The following is a 19,387-nucleotide window of genomic DNA, read 5'->3' on the forward strand; positions in this document are numbered from 1 at the left end:
GCTTCGTTGTTAGTGTATAAGAATGCAACTGATTTCAGTACATTGATTTTGTATCCTGCAACTTTGCTGAATTCCTGTATCAGTTCTAGCAGACTTTTGGTGGAGTCTATCAGATTTTCCATGTATAAGATCATGTCATCTGCAAAAAGCGAAAGCTTGACTTCATCCTTGCCAATTTTGATGCCTTTATTTCCTTTTGTTGTCTGATTGCTGATGCTAGCACTTCCAACACTATGTGAAACAACAGCGGTGAGAGTGGGCATCCCTGTCGTGTTCCTGATCTCAGGGACAAAGCTCTCAGTTTTTCCCCATTGAGGATGATGTTGGCTGTGGGCTTTTCATAAATGGGTTTTATGATGTTTAAGTATGTTCCTCCTATCCCGACTTTCTCAAGGGTTTTTATTAAGAAAGGGTGCTGGATTTTGTCAAAGGCCTTTTCTGCATCGATTGACAGGATCATATGGTTCTTATCTCTTCTTTTATTAATGTGATGTATCATGTTGATGGATTTGCGAATGTTGAACCAGCCCTGCATCCCAGGAATGAATCCCACTTGATCATGGTGAATCATTCTTTTTATATGCTGTTGAATTCGATTTGCTAGTATCTTATTGAGAATTTTTGCATCCATATTCATCAGGGATATTGGCCTGTCGTTCTCTTTTTTTACTGGGTCTTTGTCTGGTTTAGGAATCAAAGTAATACTGGCTTCATAGAATGAGTCTGGAAGTTTTCCTTCCCTTTCTATTTCTTGGAATAGCTTGAGAAGGATAGGTATTATCTCTGCTTGAAACGTCTGGTAGAACTCCCCTGGGGAGCCATCTGGTCCTGGACTCTTATTTGTTGGGAGATTTTTGATGACTGCTTCAATTTCTTTGCTGGTTATGGGTCTGTTCAAGCTTTCTATTTCCTCCTGATTGAGTTTTGGAAGAGTGTGGGTGTTTAGGAATTTGTCCATTTCTTCCAGGTTGTCCAGTCTGTTGGCATATAATTTTTCATAGTATTCCCTGATAATTGTTTGTATCTCTGAGGGATTGGTTGTAATAATTCCATTTTCATTCATGATTTTATCTATTTGGGTCATCTCCCTTTTCTTTTTGAGAAGCCTGGCTCGAGGTTTGTCAATTTTGTTTATTTTTTCAAAAAACCAACTCTTGGTTTCGTTGATCTGCTCTACAGTTTTTTTTAGATTCTATATTGTTTATTTCTGCTCTGATCTTTATTATTTCTCTTCTTCTGCTGGATTTAGGCTACCTTTGCTGTTCTGCTTCTATTTCCTTTAGGTGTGTGGTTAGATTTTGTATTTGGGATTTTTTTCTTTCTTGAGATAGGCCTGGATTGCAATGTATTTTCCTCTCAGGATTGCCTTCGCTGCATCCCAAAGCATTTGGATTGTTGTATTTTCATTTTCATTTGTTTCCATATATTTTTTAATTTCTTCTCTAATTGCCTGGTTGACCCATTCATTCTTTAGTAGGGTTTTCTTTAACCTCCATGCTTTTGGAGGTTTTCCAGACTTTTTCCTGTGGTTGATTTCAAGCTTCATAGCATTGTGGTCTGAAAGTATGCATGGTATAATTTCAATTCTTGTATACTTATGAAGGGCTGTTTTGTGACCCAGTATATGATCTATCTTGGAGAATGTTCCACGTGCACTCGAGAAGAAAGTATATTCTGTTGCTTTGGGATGCAGAGTTCTAAATAGATCTGTCAAGTCCATCTGATCCAATGTCTCATTCAGGGCCCTTTTTCTCTTTTGACCGTGTGTCTAGATGATCTATCCATTTCTGTAAGTGGAGTGTTAAAGTCCCCTGCAATTACCACATTCTAATCTTTAAGGTTGCTTATGTTTATGAGTAATTGTTTTATATATTTGGGGGCTCCGGTATTCGGTGCATAGACATTTATAACTGTTAGCTCTTCCTGATGGATAGACCCTGTAATTATTATATAATGCCCTTCTTTATCTCTTGTTACAGCTTTAATTTAAAGTCTAGTTTGTCTGATATAAGTATGGCTACTCCAGCTTTCTTTTGGCTTCCAGTAGCATGATAGATAGTTCTCCATCCCCTCACTCTCAATCTAAAGGTGTCCTCAGGTCTAAAATGAGTCTCTTGTAGACAGCAAATAGATGGGTCTTGTTTTTTTTTTTTTTATCCATTCTGATACCCTATGTCTTTTGGTTGGCGCATTTAATCTATTTACATTCAGTGTTGTTATAGAAAAATATGGGTTAAAGTCATTGTGATGTCTGTATGATTTATGCTTGTAGTGATGTGTCTGGTACTTTGTCTCACAGGATCCCCCTTAGGATCTCTTGTAGGGCTGGTTTAGTGGTGACGGATTCCTTCAGTTTTTGTTTGTTTGGGAAGACCTTTATCTCTCCTTCTATTCTAAATGACAGACTTGCTGGATAAAGGATTCTCGGCTGCATATTTTTTCTGTTCAGCACATTAAAGATCTCGTGCCAATCCTTTCTGGCCTGCCAAGTTTCAAAAGAGAGATCAGTCACGAGTCTTATAGGTCTCCCTTTATATGTGAGGGCACGTTTATCCCTTGCTGCTTTCAGAATTTTCTCTTTATCCTTGTATTTTGCTAGTTTCACTATGCTATGTCATGCAGAAGATCGATTCAAGTTACGTCTGAAGGGAGTTCTCTGTGCCTCTTGGACTTCAATGCCTTTTTCCTTCCCCAGTTCAGGGAAGTTCTCAGCTATGATTTCTTCAAGTACAGCTTCAGCACCTCTCCCTCTCTCTTCCTCCTCTGGGATACCAATTATGTGTATGTTATTTCTTTTTAGTGTATCACTTAGTTCTCTAATTTTCCCCTCATACTCCTGGATTTTTTTCTCTCTCTTTTTCTCAGCTTCCTCTTTTTCCATAACTTTATCTTCTAGTTCACCTATTCTCTCCTCTGCCTCTTTAATCCGAGCCGTCGTCGTTTCCATTTTGTTTTGCATCTCGTTTAAAGCGTTTTTCAGCTCCTTGTGAATGCTCCTTAGTCCCTTGATCTCTGTAGCAAGAGATTCTCTGCTGTCCTCTATACTGTTTTCAAGCCCAGCGATTAATTTTATGACTATTATTCTAAATTCACTTTCTGTTATATTATTTAAATCCTTTTTGATCCGTTCATTAGCTGTTGTTATTTCCTGGAGATTCTTCTGAGGGGAATTCTTCTGTTTGGTCATTTTGGATAGTCCCTGGAGTGGTGCGGACCTGCAGGGCACTTCCCCTGTGCTGTGGTGTATAACTGGAGTTGGTGGGCGGGGCCACAGTCAGACCTGATGTCTGCCCCCAGCCCACTGCTGGGGCCACAGTCAGACTGGTGTGTGCCTTTTCTTCCCTTCTCCTAGGGGCGGGATTCACTGTGGGGTGGCGTGCCCCGTCTGGGCTACTTGCACACTGCCAGGCTAGTGGTGCTGGGGATCTGGAGTATTAGCTGGGGTGGGTAGGCAAGGTGCACGGGGCAGGAGGGGCAGGCTTAGCTCGCTTCTCTTTAGGTGATCCACTTCAGGAGGGGCCCTGTGGCAGCGGGAGGGAGTCAGACCTGCTGCTGGAGGTTTTGCTCCGCAGAAGCACAGCATTGGGTGTTTGCACGGAGCAGCAAGTTCCCTGGCAGGAACTGGTTCCCTTTGGGATTTTGGCTGGGGATGGGTGAGGGAGATTGCGCTGGCGCGCGCCTTTGTTCCCCGCCAAGCTGAGCTCTGTTGTCCGGGGGCTCAGCAACTCTCCCTCCCTTTGTCCTCCAGCCTTCCCGCTTTCCGGGCAGAGCTGTTAACTTATGACCTCCCAGATGCTAAGTCCTATTTGCTGTCAGAACACACTCTGTCTGGCCTCTCCGCTTTTGCCAGCCAGACTCGGGGCTCTGCTTGACCGGCAGGCTTCCCCTCTGCCTTGGCTCCCTCCCGCCAGTCCATGGAGCGCTCACCGCCTCGCTGCCCTTCCTACCCTCTTCCGTGGGCCTCTCGCCTGCGCTTGGCTCCGGAGACTCCGTTCTGCTAGTCTTCTGGCAGTTTTCTGGGTTATTTAGGCAGGTGTAGGTGGAATCTAAGTGATCAGCAGGACGTGCGGTGAGCCCAGCATCCTCCTATGCTGCCATCTTCCTTCAGGGTCCTCTGTGTACTAATTCTGTTGCTGAGAATAGTACTGAAATTTTCAACTGTAATTGTGAACTTGTATATTTCTTTTTCCAGTTGTGTCATCGGTTGGTTTGTGTATTTGAAAATACATTAGGAACATACACAGTGAAGATTGTTATATCCTCTTTATAGTGTTTTGTGACTTCCTTTTTTCTCATGTAACAGTGTTCATGTAATTGTGACATCTTTCCAGTTAAATTGATGTATTTCTATATCAGTTTTGTTGACTATATAGTATTCTGTTCTTCAACTGTCATTATTTATCCAACCCCTATTAATGGACATTTAGGTTATTTCTAAAATTTGTTCTTAGAAATAACCCTGTAGTGAACATGCATATGCTTACATTGTAGATAATTGTACTGTTTTTTTTCTGTAATAAATTACTTGGATTAGAAGTATTAGACCAAAGCAGTAAACATTTAGAGTTTTATACATGTAGGCACTGTCCTTCTGAAATATCATGCCCATAGTTCTTTTACTGAATGAAAGTGATTGTTTTCTCACAATCTTACCAACATAGGGTGTTATATTTTTTTGCCATCTGATGAATGAAAAATTTTAGTGTTTCTGTTTTTTTATTATTTTTTTAAATATATGAAATTTATTGTCAAATTGGTTTCCATACAACACCCAGTGCTCATCCCAAAAGATGCCCTCTTTAATACCCATCACCCACCTTCCCCTCACTTAATGTGTTTCTTTTTTTTTTTTTTTTAATTTTTTTTCAACGTTTATTTATTTTTGGGACAGAGAGAGACAGAGCATGAACGGGGGAGGGGCAGAGAGAGAGGGAGACACAGAATCGGAAACAGGCTCCAGGCTCTGGGCCATCATCAGCCCAGAGCCTGACGCGGGGCTCGAACTCATGGACCGTGAGATCGTGACCTGGCTGAAGTCGGACGCTTAACCGACTGCGCCACCCAGGCGCCCCTTAATGTGTTTCTTTAGGTTGATGCATTGACATTTTAAGTAGTCAGGTCCATCAGTTTTTTTTGTTTTTTGTTTTAACGTTTATTTATTTTTGAGACAGAGAGAGACAGAGCATGAACGGGGGAGGGTCAGAGAGAGGGAGACACAGAATCTGAAACAGGCTCCAGGCTCTGATCTGTCAGCACAGAGCCCGACGCGTGGCTCCAACTCACGGACCGCGAGATCGTGACCTGAGCCGAAGTCGGACGCTTAACCGACTGGGCCACCCAGGCGCCCCCATCAGTTTTTTTTTTTTTTTTTATGGTTTTAAGATTTGTTTCTTGCCTAGAAAAGTCTTATCCAGTCACAATTATATAAATATTTCTCTGAATTTTTTTCTAGAACATTTATAGTTTCATGTTCACATTTAAATCTTTAATTGGAATTTATTTTGGTTTTGGTGTTAGCACCTATACACACTTCCCCCCAATGATTATCCGGTCATTCTAACACCATTTATTTGTTTTCATTATCTAGCAGTTTGAAATGTATTTTTTATTATTGAAGTACAGTTGGCAAACAATGTCATGTTAGTTTCATGTGTACAACACAGTGATTCAACAATTCTGTACATTACTCTGCACTCACTACAGTGAGTGTACTCACCATCTCTTACCATACAGCATTATTACAATATTATTGACTATATTCCCTATGCTGTACTTCTCATCTCTGTAACTTAACTTATTTTATAACTGGATGTTTGGACCTCTTAATGTTTAATCACATATACTTGGGTTTGTTTATGGTGTTTCCAATTCTATTCTTTGGTACATTTGTCTATGCTAATATCAGTAGTATGCTGTTTTTATTATTATGGCTTTGTAATACATTTATTACCTCTTTACTTATTTTATAAAATGTTCATCATTGTTCTTACACATTAATTCTTCCAGGTGTGCTGTAGAGTAGTTTTGTCAACTTTTCAGAAATAGCCTGTTCGGATTAATTTATGGAGAATTCACAGATTTTATAGTACCAAATTTTCCAAGTCAGTTATGTTGTGTCTGTTTAGTTACCAGGTCTTCTTTTACAATTTTAAGTTTTAAAAAAGTCATCTTTGTATTGGTCTCACTGATGTGAAAAGGTTTTTCTTGGGTACTGAGGAATTTTTTTAATGTTATGCATGCTGTCCTTTTAATTTTTAAATTTATTCATATATTGGGAAAGCAGTATTTTTTCTGTATTTATTTTGCATTCATCTACTTTTTTGAACTTGGTTATGGTTTATTGACTTTGCTCTTGGATTGGATATGCTTTTACTTTATTTATAATTTTTGCTTCTATATTCACAAATAAGATTCCTTTGTAAATGTTTGATCAAGGGTGCTGTGTTTGTTAAGTTGTGGTGCCAGACCTACTCTAGCTTAACATAATTGGAGAAATTTTCCTACAATACTAAGTTTAACATGAGAATTATTTTCCTTGATGAACTTGCTCATGAATTTATTGATGCATGGTACCATTTAGTCATTCTTGGATAATAGTCATTCTTGGATAACCCTTTCTTTCTAATAACACTGATGGTTATTGGCCTACTGAGGTTTTTTTTTGTAAATTTTTTTAATGTTTATTCTTAGGGAGAGAGAGAGCGAGCACATGCAGGGTAAGGACAGAGAGAGGGAGACATAGAATCTAAAGCAGGCTCCAGGCTCAGAGCTGTCAGCACAGAGGCCGACATGGGGCTCGAACTCACGAACCATGAGATCATGACCTGAGCCCAAGTAGGACACTTAACCGACTGAGCCACCCAGGTGCCCCGGCCTATAAGGTTTTATTATTCCTCAGGAGTCATTTTTGTACTTTATATTTTCTTTAAAAAATCATCTATTTTTGAAAAAAAAGTTTTAAGTTTATTTAGAGAGAGAGTTGAGGAGGCAGAGAGAGAGAGAGAAGGAGATAGAATCCCAAGCAGGCTCCACACTGTCAGTGCAGAGCCCAGTGCAGGGCTTGAACCCACAAACCACGAGATCATGACCTGAGCTGAAATCAAGAGTTGGATGCTTAACTGACTAATCCACCCAGGTACCCCCCCAAATAATCTATTTTATAGATATTTTGACAGTCATTATCATAGTCTGTCTATGGTATTTTTTAATTAATCCTTTGTAATTATTTCTTTTCTCATTAAAAATGTGTGTGTTATGTTACCTTGCTTTCATGGGTTTGCATGCATGTGCATGCTGTCTTTAGTGTTCCTGCAAAACTTTCATTCAGTTTTCTGGTCAAAGAACCAGCTCATGGATATATGTATAACTTCTCCTTTTTAAAAATTTTTGACATTTGCTTTCATCTTTATTTTACTCTTAGTTTATTAAAATTTATTTTCCCTATCTTCTTGAAATGAGTGCTTAGTCTGTTGTAATTGTTTCTGACTTCATGATAAAAGCTTTAAAGGCATACGTTTTCTTCTGAGTAGCAGTTCTGATTACATTCCATTAATTTTGAAAAGTAGCATTGTAGCTATCTTAGTTTTTTTTCCTCAATAATCTGCAACTGCTATTTTTATTTCCTTGTTGACCTAGGTTTTGTTTCTTTCTTTAAAAATAGTTCTTACCATTTTTTTCAAATGCTTTGCTTTTCTTTATTTGGTTTATTCTTTTATTGCCAATTTCTAGATTTATTGTATTGTATATTGAGAAAGTGACTTGAATAATAATTTCTGTTTTTCTTAATGAGATTTTCTTCATGGCTTTAGATATAATGGATTTTTATAAGTGATTCACTGATGTTTGTAGAAAATAGGTATTCTCGTTAGAATACATAGATCATTGTATCAATTATTTTTTATTTAATTATTATATAATTTATATGCTAACTTATTTTTCTGCTTATTTTATCAAAGTCTAAGGGCAGTGTGATAACCATTGACAATCATTGTTTAGTTCATTTGTCCTGGCATTTCTTCAACCCCTCAATCTCACTTTAAACTCTGCCCTATACAATTTTTTAACTGCAAAATTAAGAAATGTTTATAATATGTGTGTATGTTTTCATATATATTTGTGTATATGTATATGAATAAAATCAACAACGCTTTTTATTCCTCAGAGGTAACAACAATAAATTAGTATCATTCCAGATATTTTTATTTTTTGTATTATTACTTTTATTTTTATTTAAATATGAAATTTATTGTCAAATTGGTTTCCATACAACATCCAGTGCTCATCCCAACAGGTGCCCTCCTCAGTATCCATCACCCACCCTCCGCTCCCTCCCACCCCCCATCAACCCTCAGTTTGTTCTCAGTTTTTTAAGCATCTCTTAGGTTTTGGCTCCCTCCATCTCTAACCTCTTTTTTTTTTCTTCCCCTCCCCCATGGTTTTCTGTTAAGTTTCTCAGGATCCTCATAAGAGTGAAACCATATGGTATCTGTCTTTCTCTGTATGACTTACTTCACTTAGCATAACACTCTCCAGTTCCATTCATGTTGCTATAAAAGGCCATGTTTCATTCGTTCTCTTTGCCATGTAGTATTCCATTGTGTATATAAACCACAATTTCTTCACAGATGCATCAGTTGATGGACATTTAGGCTCCTTCCATAATTTGGCTATTGTTGAAAGTGCTGCTATAAATAATGGGGTACAAGTGCCCCTCTACATCAGCACTCCTGCATCCCTTGGGTAAATTCCTAGCAGCGCTATTGCTGGGTCATAGGGTAGGTCTATTTTTAATTTTTTGAGGAGGCTCCACACTGTTTTTCAGAGCAGCTGCACCAGTTTGCATTCCCACCAAAAGTGCAAGAGGGTTCCCATTTCTCCACATCCTCTCCAGCACCTGTAGTCTCCTGATTTGTTCATTTTAGCCACTCTGACTGGCATGAGGTGATATCTGAATGTGGTTTAGATTTGTATTTCCCTGATGAGGAGCGACGTTGAGCATCTTTTCATGTGCCTGTTGGCCATCCGGATGTCTTCTTTAGAGAAGTGTCTATTCATGTTTTCTGCCCATTTCTTCACTGGATTATTTGTTTTTCAGGTGTGGAGTTTGGTGAGCTCTTTATAGATTTTGGATACTATCCCTTTGTCCGATATGTCATTTTCAAATATCTTTTCCCATTCTGTTGGTTGCCTTTTAGTTTTTTTGATTGTTTCCTTTGCAATGCAGCAGCCTTTTATCTTCACGAGGTCCCAATAGTTCATTTTTGCTTTTAATTCTCTTGCCCTTGGGGATGTGTCCAGTAAGAAATTGCTGCAGCTGAGGTCAGAGAGGTCTTTTCCTGCTTTCTCCTCTAGGGTTTTGAGGAGAAACCTGTCTGACATTCAGGTCCTTTATCCATTTTGAGTTTATTTTTGTGAATGGTGTTAGAGAGTGGTCTAGTTTCAACCTTCTGCATGTTGCTGTCCAGTTCTCCCAGCACCATTTGTTAAAGAGACTGTCTTTTTTCCATTGGATATTCTTTCCTGCTTTGTCAAAGATTAGTAGACCATACGTTTGTGGGTCTAGTTCTGGGGTTTCTATTCTATTCCATTGGTCTATGTGTCTGTTTTTGTGCCAATACCATGCTGTCTTGAGGATTACAGCTTTGTAGTAGAGGCTAAACTCTGGGATTGTGATGCCTCCTGCTTTGGTCTTCTTTTTCAAAATTACTATGGCTCTTCGGGGCCTTTTGTGGTTCCATATGAACTTTAGGGTTGCTTGTTCTAGTTTGGTCATGATATATCTTTTTCATATGCATTGCTACTTTGGTTTGCTAGCATTTTAAGGATTTTTGTATCTAAGTTTGTATGTGAGATTGGTTATTCTCCATAAAGACTATATATGAATTGCATACAATGATATGGGAGTGTTTCCTCTTTTTACATTTGCTGAAACAGTTTGTATTAAGTAGGTTTCTAAGTAGGTAGATCTTACCTTAGAAAACTTTTTTTAGGGGCGCCTGGGTGGTTCAGTCAGTTAAGCGACCAACTCTTTATTTCTGCTCAGGTCATGATCTCATGGGTTCATGAGATTGAGCCCCACATCAGGCTCTACACTGACAGCACAGGAGCCTGCTTGGGATTCTCTCTCTCCTTCTCCCTCTGCCCCTCCCCTGCTTGTTCTCTCTCTCTCTCAAAATAAAAACTTAAAAAAAAAGAAAACTTTTTTTTTTAATATATGAAATTTATTGTCAGATTGGTTTCCATACAACACCCAGTGCTCATCCCAAAAGGTGCCCTCCTCAATACCCATCACCCACCCTGCCCTCCCTCCCACCCCCCATCAACCCTCAGTTTGTTCTCAGTTTTTAACAGTATCTTATGCTTTGGCTCTCTCCCACTCTAACCTCTTTTTTTTTTTCCTTCCCCTCCCCCATGGGTTTCTGTTAAGTTTCTCAGGATCCACATAAGAGTGAAAACCTATGGTATCTGTCTTTCTCTGTATGGCTTATTTCACTTAGCATCACACTCTCCAGTTCCATCCACGTTGCTACAAAAGGCCATATTTCGTTCTTTCTCATTGCCACGTAGTATTCCATGGTGTATATAAACCACAATTTCTTTATCTATTCATCAGTTGATGGACATTTAGGCTCTTTCCATAATTTGGCTATTGTTGAGAGTGCTGCTATGAACATTGGGGTACAAGTGCCCCTATGCATCAGTACTCCTGTATCCCTTGGATAAATTCCTAGCAGTGCTATTGCTGGGTCATAAGGTAGGTCTATTTTTAATTTTCTGAGGAACCTCCACACTGCTTTCCAGAGCAGCTGCACCAATTTGCATTCCCACCAACAGTGCAAGAGGGTTCCCGTTTCTCCACATCCTCTCCAGCATCTATAGTCTTCCAATTTGTTCATTTTGGCCACTCTGACTGGTGTGAGGTGATATCTGAGTGTGGTTTAGATTTGTATTTTCCTGATAAAGAGCGACGTTAAACATCTTTTCATGTGCCTGTTGGCCATCTGGATGTCTTCTTTAGAGAAGTGTGTATTCATGTTTTCTGCCCATTTCTTCACTGGGTTATTTGTTTTTCGGGTGTGGAGTTTGGTGAGCTCTTTATAGATTTTGGATACTAGCCCTTTGTCCGATATGTCATTTGCAAATATCTTTTCCCATTCCATTGGTTGCCTTTTAGTTTTGTTGGTTGTTTCCTTTGCTGTGCAGAAGCTTTTTATCTTCATAAGGTCCCAGTAATTCACTTTTGCTTTTAATTCCCTTGCCTTTGGGGATGTGTCGAGTAAGAGATTGCAACGGCAGAGGTCAGAGAGGTCTTTTCCTGCTTTCTCCTCTAAGGTTTTGATGGTTTCCTGTCTCACATTCAGGTCCTTTATCCATTTTGAGTTTATTTTTGTGAATGGTGTGAGAAAGTGGTCTAGTTTCAACCTTCTGCATGTTGCTGTCCAGTTCTCCCAGCACCATTTGTTAAAGAGACTGTCTTTTTTCCATTGGATGTTCTTTCCTGCTTTGTCAAAGATGAGTTGGCCATACGTTTGTGGGTCTAGTTCTGGGGTTTCTATTCTATTCCATTGGTCTATGTGTCTGTTTTTGTGCCAATACCATGCTGTCTTGATGATGACAGCTTTGTAGTAGAGGCTAAAGTCTGGGATTGTGATGCCTCCTGCTTTGGTCTTCTTCTTCAAAATTCCTTTGGCTATTCGGGGCCTTTTGTGGTTCCATATGAATTTTAGGATTGCTTGTTCTAGTTTCGAGAAGAATGCTGGTGCAATTTTGATTGGGATTGCATTGAATGTGTAGATAGCTTTGGGTAGTATTGACATTTTGACAATATTTATTCTTCCAATCCATGAGCATGGAATGTTTTTCCATTTCTTTATATCTTCTTCAATTACCTTCATAAGCTTTCTATAGTTTTCAGCATACAGATCCTTTACATCTTTGGTTAGATTTATCCCTAGGTATTTTACGCTTCTTGGTGCAATGGTGAGTGGGATCAGTTTCTTTATTTGTCTTTCTGTTGCTTCATTGTTAGTGTATAAGAATGCAACTGATTTCTGTACATTGATTTTGTATCCTGCGACTTTGCTGAATTCATGTTTCAGTTCTAGCAGACTTCTGGTGGAGTCTATCGGGTTTTCCATGTATAAGATCATGTCATCTGCAAAAAGCGAAAGCTTGATTTCATCCTTGCCAATTTTGATGCCTTTATTTCCTTTTGTTGTCTGATTGCTGATGCTAGCACTTCCAACACTGTGTGAAACAACAGCGGTGAGAGGGGCATCCCTGTCGTGTTCCTGATCTCAGGGACAAAGCTCTCAGTTTTTCCCCATTGAGGATGATATTAGCTGTGGGCTTTTCATAAGTGGCTTTGATGATGTTCCTTCTATCCCAACTTTCTCGAGGGATTTTATTAAGAAAGGATGCTGAATTTTGTCAAATGCTTTCTCTGCATCGATTGACAGGATCATATCATTCTTATATTTTCTTTTATTAATGTGATGTATCACATTGATTGATTTGTGAATGTTGAACCAGCCCTCCAGCCCAGGAATGAATCCCACTTGATCATGGTGTATAATTCTTTTTATATGCTGTTGTATTCAATTTGCTAGTATCTTATTGAGAATTTTTGCATCCATATTCATCAGGGATATTGGCCTGTAGTTCTTTTTTTGCTGGGTCTCTGTCTGGTTTAGGAATCAAAGTAATACTGGCTTTATAGAATGAGTCTGGAGGTTTTCCTTCCCTTTCTATTTTTGGAACAGCTTGAGAAGGATAAGTATTATCTCTGATTTAAATGTCTGGTAGAATTCCCCAGGGAAGCCATGTGGTCCTGGACTCTTATTTGTTGGGAGATTTTTGATAACTGATTCAATTTCTTCACTGGTATGGGTCTGTTCAAGTTTTGTGTTTCTTCCTGTTTGAGTTTTGGAAGTGTGTGGGTGCTTAGGAATTTGTCCATTTCTTCCAGGTTGTCCAATTTGTTGGCATATAATTTTTCATAATATTCCCTGATAATTTCTTGTATTTCTGAGTGATCGGTTGTAATAATTCCATTTTCATTCATGATTTTATCTCTTTGGGTCATCTCCCTTTTCTTTTTGAGAAGCCAGGCTCGAGGCTTGTCAATTTTGTTTATTTTTTCAAAAAAACCAACTCTTGGTTTCATTGATCTGATCTACAATATTTTTAGATTCTATATTGTTTATGTCTGCTCTGATATTTATTTTTTCTTTTCTGCTCGGTTTGGGGTGTCTTTGCTGTTCTGCTTCTGTTTCCTTTAGGTGTGCTGTTAGATTTTGTATTTGGGATTTTTCTTGTTTCTTGAGATAGGCCTGGATTGCAATGTATTTTCCTCTCAGGACTGCCTTTGCTGCATCCCAAAGCGGTTGGATTGTTGTATTTTCATTTTCATTTTCCATATATTTTTAAGTTTCTTCTCTAATTGCCTGTCGACCCATTCATTATTTAGTAGGGTGTTCTTTAACCTCCATGCTTTTGTAGGTTTTCTATACTTTTTCCTGTGGTTGATTTCAAGCTTCATAGCACTGTGGTCTGCAAGTGTGCATGGTATGATCTCAATTCTTTTATACTTATGAAGGGCTGTTTTGTGACCCAGTATGTGATCCATCTTGGAGAATGTTCCATGTGCACTCGAGAAGAAAGCATATTCTGTTGCTTTTTGATGCAGAGTTCTAAATATATCTGTCAGTTCCATCTGATCCAATGTATCATTCAGGGCCCTTGTTTCTTTATTATTCTTGAGTCTGGATGATCTATCCTTTGCTGTAAGTGGAGTATTAAAGTCCCTTGCAATTACCACATTCTTATCAATAAGATTGCTTATTTTTGTGATTGTTTTATACATTTGGGGGCTCCCGTATTCGGCACATAGACATTTATGATTGTTAGCTCTTCCTGATAGATAGCCCCTATGATTATTATATAATGCCCTTCTTCATCTCTTGTTACAGCCTTTAATTTAGAGTCTAGTTTGTCTGATATAAGTATGGCTACTCCAGCTTTCTTTTGGCTTCCAGTAGCATGATAAATAGTTCTCCATCCCTCACTCTCAATCTAAAGGTGTCCTCAGGTCTAAAATGAGTCTCTTGTAGACAGCAAATAGATGGGTCTTGTTTTTTTATCCATTCTGATACCCTATGTCTTTTGTTTGGCACATTTAGTCCATTTACATTCAGTGTTATTATAGAAAGATATGGGTTTAGAGTCATTGTGATATCTGTAGGTTTCATGCTTGTAGTGATGGCTCTGGTACTTTGTGGTCCTTGCAACATTTCACTCACAGAATCCCCCTTATGATCTCTTGTAAGGCTGGTTTAGTGGTGTTGAATTCCTTCAGTTTTTGTTTTTTTGGGAAGACATTTATCTCTCCTATTCTGATTGACACACTTGCTGGATAAAGGATTCTCGGCTGCATATTTTTTCTATATATCACATTGAAGATTTCCTGTGGTTCCTTTCTGGCCTGCCAAGTTTCAGTAGATAGATCTTCCACTAGACTTATCGGTCTCCCCTTATATGTTAGAGCGTGTTTATCCCTAGCTGCCTTTAGAATTTTCTCTTTATCCTTGTATTTTGCCAGTTTTGCTATGATATATTGTGCAGAAATCGATTCAAGTTACGTCTGAAGGGAGTTCTCTGTGCCTCTTGGATTTCAATGCCTTTTTCTTTCCCTATATCAGGGAAGTTCTCAGCTATGATTTGTTGAAGTATACCTTCAGCCCCTTTCTCTCTTTCTACCTCTTCTGGAATTCCTATGATATGGATATTGTTCCGTTTCATTGCATGACTTAGTTCTCTAATTCTCCCCTCATGCTCCTGGATTTTTTTTATCTCTCTTTTTCTTAGCTTCCTCTTTTTCTATAATTTATCTTCTAATTCACCTATTCTCTCCTCTGCCTCTTCAGTCCGAGCTGTGGTCATTTCTATTTTATTTTGCACCTCATTTATAGCATTTTTTAGCTCTTCATGACTGTTTCTTAGTCCCTAATCTCTGTAGCAATAGATTCTCTGCTGTCCTGTATACTTTTTTCAAGCCTGGTGATTAATTTTAGGACTATTATTCTAAATTCTTGTTCCATTATATTGCTTAAATCGTTTTTGATCAATTCGTTAGCATTGCTACTTCCTGGGGTTTCTTTTGAGAAGAAATCTTCCGTTTCATCATTTTGGATAGTCCCTGGGGTGGCGTGGAACTGCAGGGCACTTCCCCTGTGCTCTCTGGAGTAACTTGTGTTGGTGGGCGGGGCTGCAGTCAGACTGGTGTGTAGGTGATCTTCCCCTCTCCCAGGGGCACGACTCACTGTGGAGTGGTGAGGCCCCTGTCTGGGCTACTTGCACACTGCCAGGCTTGTGGTGCTGCTTTGATGGGTTCTGGCATATTAGCTGGGGTGAATGGGTGGATTTGCAAGGTGCACAGGGGTGGGAGGGGCAGGCTTAGCTCACTTTGCCATCAGTGGTCTGCTTCCGGAGGGTCCCTGCAGCACTGGGAGGGAGGCAGACCCGTCAGCGGGATAGATCCACAGAAGCACAGCATTGGGAGTTTGCACGGTGCAAGCAAGTTTGGTGATGGGAAATGGTTCCGTTTGGGATTTCAGCTGGGGGATGGGAAAGGGAGATGGCGCTGGCCAGCGCCTTTGTTCCCTGCTGAGCTGAGCTCTGTCTTCCAGGGCTCAACAACTTTCCCTCCTGGTATCCTCCCTCCCTCCCTGCTCTCTGAGAGCAGAGCTGTTGACTTTTAATATTCCAGATGTTAAGTCCTGCTGGCTGTCAGAACTCACTCCGTCTGGCCCCTCTGCTTTTTCAAGTCAGACTCAGGGGCTCTGCCTTGCCGGGTGGGCTGCCCCTCCACTGCCCCGGCTCCCTCCCGCCAGTCCTTGTAGCATTTATCACCTCTCCACCCTTCCTACCCTCTTCCCTGGGCCTCTTGTCTACACTTTGCTCCAGAGAGTCCATTCTGCTGGTATTCTGGCGGGTTTCTGGGTTATTTAGGCAGATGTGGGTGGAATCTAAGTGATCAACAGGAGGAGGTGAGCCAAGCGTCCTCCTATGCCACCATCTTCTCTCCAAACTGAAGTGGTCCTTGTGCTTACTGGCAGAGAGGCTCGAGCTGGCCAGGTGGGGGGCTCAAGCTCACCCTGACTATCTTTCTTTAAAAATCTTACATTTTATGAGGAATACATGAATGCACACACATATATATACATGTATATACTTACAAAAATACCATTTTTAAATTTATTTAAATTTTTATCTTAAAAATTTTTTTAAATGTTTATTTATTTTTGATAGAGACAGAGTGTAAGTGGGGGAGGGACAGAGAGAGAGGGAGACACAGAATTTGAAGTAGAATCCAAGCTCTGAGCTGTCAGCAGAGCCCGACGCGGGGCTCGAACCCACAAACTGTGAGATCATGACCTGAGATGAAGTCGGACACTTAACCAACTGAGCCACCCAGGTGTCCCTAAAAATACCACTTTTTAATGAGTGTGGGTTTTGTGATATTTTTGTTACATGAATAGGTCATGCTGTACACATTGCTCTGCAACTTGCTCTTTTAAGAACGTCTTAGCAATTTTTCCATCTGTTGCATAATATTTTATTATATGGATAGAGTCTATTATTTAATCAACTCTTTGGGGTGCTTGGGTGGCTCAGTCAGTTAAGTGGCCAATTTCAGCTCAGGTCATGACCTCTTGGCCTGTGAGTTCAAGCCCCGGGTCAGGCTCTGTGCTGACAGCTCAGAGCCTGGAGCCTGCTTCTGATTCTGTCTCCCTATCTGCTCCTCTCCTGTTCACTCTCTCTTTCTCTCTCAGAAATTGATAAACATTAAAAAAAATCGACTCCTTTAGTGAACCTGATCTGTTAATTGCCTCTCAAGTAAGATAATTTGCACACTTGTAGTTTATTTTTGCTTCTATGTGTAGTCAAGATAATTGAGACTTAGATCCATATTATTGTTGTTTAATGCATTACCGTCCCTACAAAGAATTATTTTTGAAATTTCTGTTTTCCTTAACTTTGTCCATTATATTGTGAGTCCTTTCAGTCTGAAGAATAAATCTGTCTTTGCTTCAGAGAAATTTTCTTTGAAAAAGAGGTTTTTTTTCATTACTTTGATGTACATAAAATTCATTACTTTGACATAATAGAATTTTCATTACTTTGGTGTACATAAAATTCAACAGCATGCACTTAGCCAGTTAGTGGCCAGTTCTTTAGCCTTTGCCTTTTCCAGCTTGGCAATGCAGCCACCAACTTTGAACCCAGGATGTTGCCTCCCCAGCGTCGACGGATCCCATCGTATCTGTCATTGTGATTGGTCCTGATAACTTCCACCAGCTTAGTCAGATCTCCTTTGTCTTTGGAGTTAACTTGTGTGAAGGCGACAGTGGTGCAGGTCTTCCTGTGGACCAGACGCCCAGCCTGGCCTTCTCTTTGATGCAGTAGGGAACCCCCATCTTATAACACAGGGCAGGCAGGAAAACAACCATCTCAATCGGAGCCACATCATGTGCAATCACTACCAGCTGAGCCTTCTTGTTTTCCACCAAGTTGGTGACAGTATTAACCCCAGCTCTAAGGACAGGTGGCCTCTTAGTGGGGACATCCGCTTTGCTGGCAGCTTTCTCCTGAGCCTGGGCCAACAATCTCTGCTGCTTCTCTTGCTTTGTCTCTGGTCTGTATTTGTTGGGCCAGCTTAACCAGTTGAGTAGCTGTTTGGTGGTCCAAGGCCTAGGTGAACTGGTAAATCGCAGGAGGTTCTTTTAGATAGTTATATAGAGAGAATAGCCCTTTGCTGCTGCAGCCGGATGTAGCAGGGCTATTAGACAAGTGAATGAGGTCCCTTTTGGGCTGGGTGTCCTATCTGATGCCAAAATTCTTGGGCCTTTTCTCAAACGGGATTGACCATCTCCTTGACCTCCTGCTGTTTTGCCACAGCAGGGGCCAGGGCCACCTTCTTCCCCTTAGTCTTCTTGCCTTTTGGCATCTTGGATGGGTGGAGGAGAGACTGGCTTAGAGAAATTTGTATCTATCTATCTATTAACTATTACTTATTGTTTCTCTTCTGCCTCTTCTCTCATTCTGAGTGTGTGTGTATATGCATGTGTACATGTGTATCTCCATAATCTGTTCTTGTATCTCAACTTTTCTTTCATATTTTCAACTCTCTCTTGCCTCTCATTTCTGGGAGAATTTCTTAAAGCAGCCTTTAGAATAATTGATTTGATTTTTGTCATAACTGAATGTACTGTTCGCTTTCTCTATTACGTTTTTTTTTAATAACGTGATTTTTCATCAGAAACTAGTCTTTCCGGATCCCACAGTGTTCTCTTCTTAGATTCAGTGTCCTCTCAGATCTTGTCAAGGATATGCTTTTAAAAAGTTTATTTCAGTTCTTTGCAATGAAAAGGCTTCATAAATAGACACTTGCTCTGGTTTTCTCAGAACATTTCCCCTTGAAAAATTAGTTGGTCTTTTTTATATATTTGGGCAATTTTCTCCATTTATTTATCTTTGCAGAAGATGGTCTTTGGGTTTTGGAATTTGTGATAAATTTTGTCAGATTTGTCTCCTAGTTTGAGACTAAGAGTAATCTTTATATTTTCTATAGGTTTTTTAATTTATTACTTCCCTCTTGTTTCTTGCTTATCCCCAGATAAGGAGCATAATCATTTATGAACAATTAGAAGGGTGTGCTAGCCAAAGGCAGTTGTGAGGGAGAGAAACTTGCTTATAGTGCTGAAAGGCTTCTTGTCTTTGTTTACTGTAGCTACTTGAATTATCCAAAGCACTGCCACTTTTCTCTAACTGGCACAAAGTTAGGCTCCTCCTGATGCTGAGGGACAGAAAACCATATCATGTGAAGAATAGAGGAAGTCAAGTTATTTGGTCTGGAATGGAAATTTATAGGAGATGTGATACATTTCTTCAGTAGCTGAAGGGCTGTCACAAGAACAATTATACTTGTTCTATGTAGTCCCAGGTGGTAGAATTATTTTAGAAGAGTACTGTCTTAAATTCAAGGAAGGAGGATTACTATAACTGACACTGCTGCTCATTTGAATATTTGACTCCAAATTTCAACCATTCATTCAGATATTACCTACACTTTAGATGTTACCATGTTGTAACAGTGTGCTACATGGGTAACCATGTGCCTATGTGAGGTACTGGAAAGAGGCTATGCACGCATTGGCTTTGTCATTTACTCACAGAGGTAACTCAAAGCCAGCAATGGCCAGAAGAGTCTTTCTCACACTGCATTACTCTCTCCTACCTCTTCCACTTTTAAGAGCCCTTGTGATTTCATTGGGTCCATGCAGATAATCCAGGATAATCACCCTATTTTAAATTTGGCTGACTACAA

At 39.8% G+C, this 19,387-nt stretch overlaps 1 protein-coding gene and 1 pseudogene across 1 annotated transcript in view; one reads left to right on the top strand and one right to left on the bottom strand.

Moving 5' to 3' along the window:
- The window catches only part of CCNB3 (cyclin B3), a 69,336-nt gene that overhangs the window by 40,482 nt on the left and 9,467 nt on the right, over positions 1-19,387 (top strand). The gene's annotated exons all lie outside the window — the stretch shown is intronic.
- Positions 17,198-18,351, bottom strand: LOC122477699 (annotated as a pseudogene).

This window comes from Prionailurus bengalensis, chromosome X (genome assembly GCF_016509475.1).
Source record: "Prionailurus bengalensis isolate Pbe53 chromosome X, Fcat_Pben_1.1_paternal_pri, whole genome shotgun sequence".
Classification (NCBI taxonomy): Eukaryota; Metazoa; Chordata; class Mammalia; order Carnivora; family Felidae; genus Prionailurus; species Prionailurus bengalensis.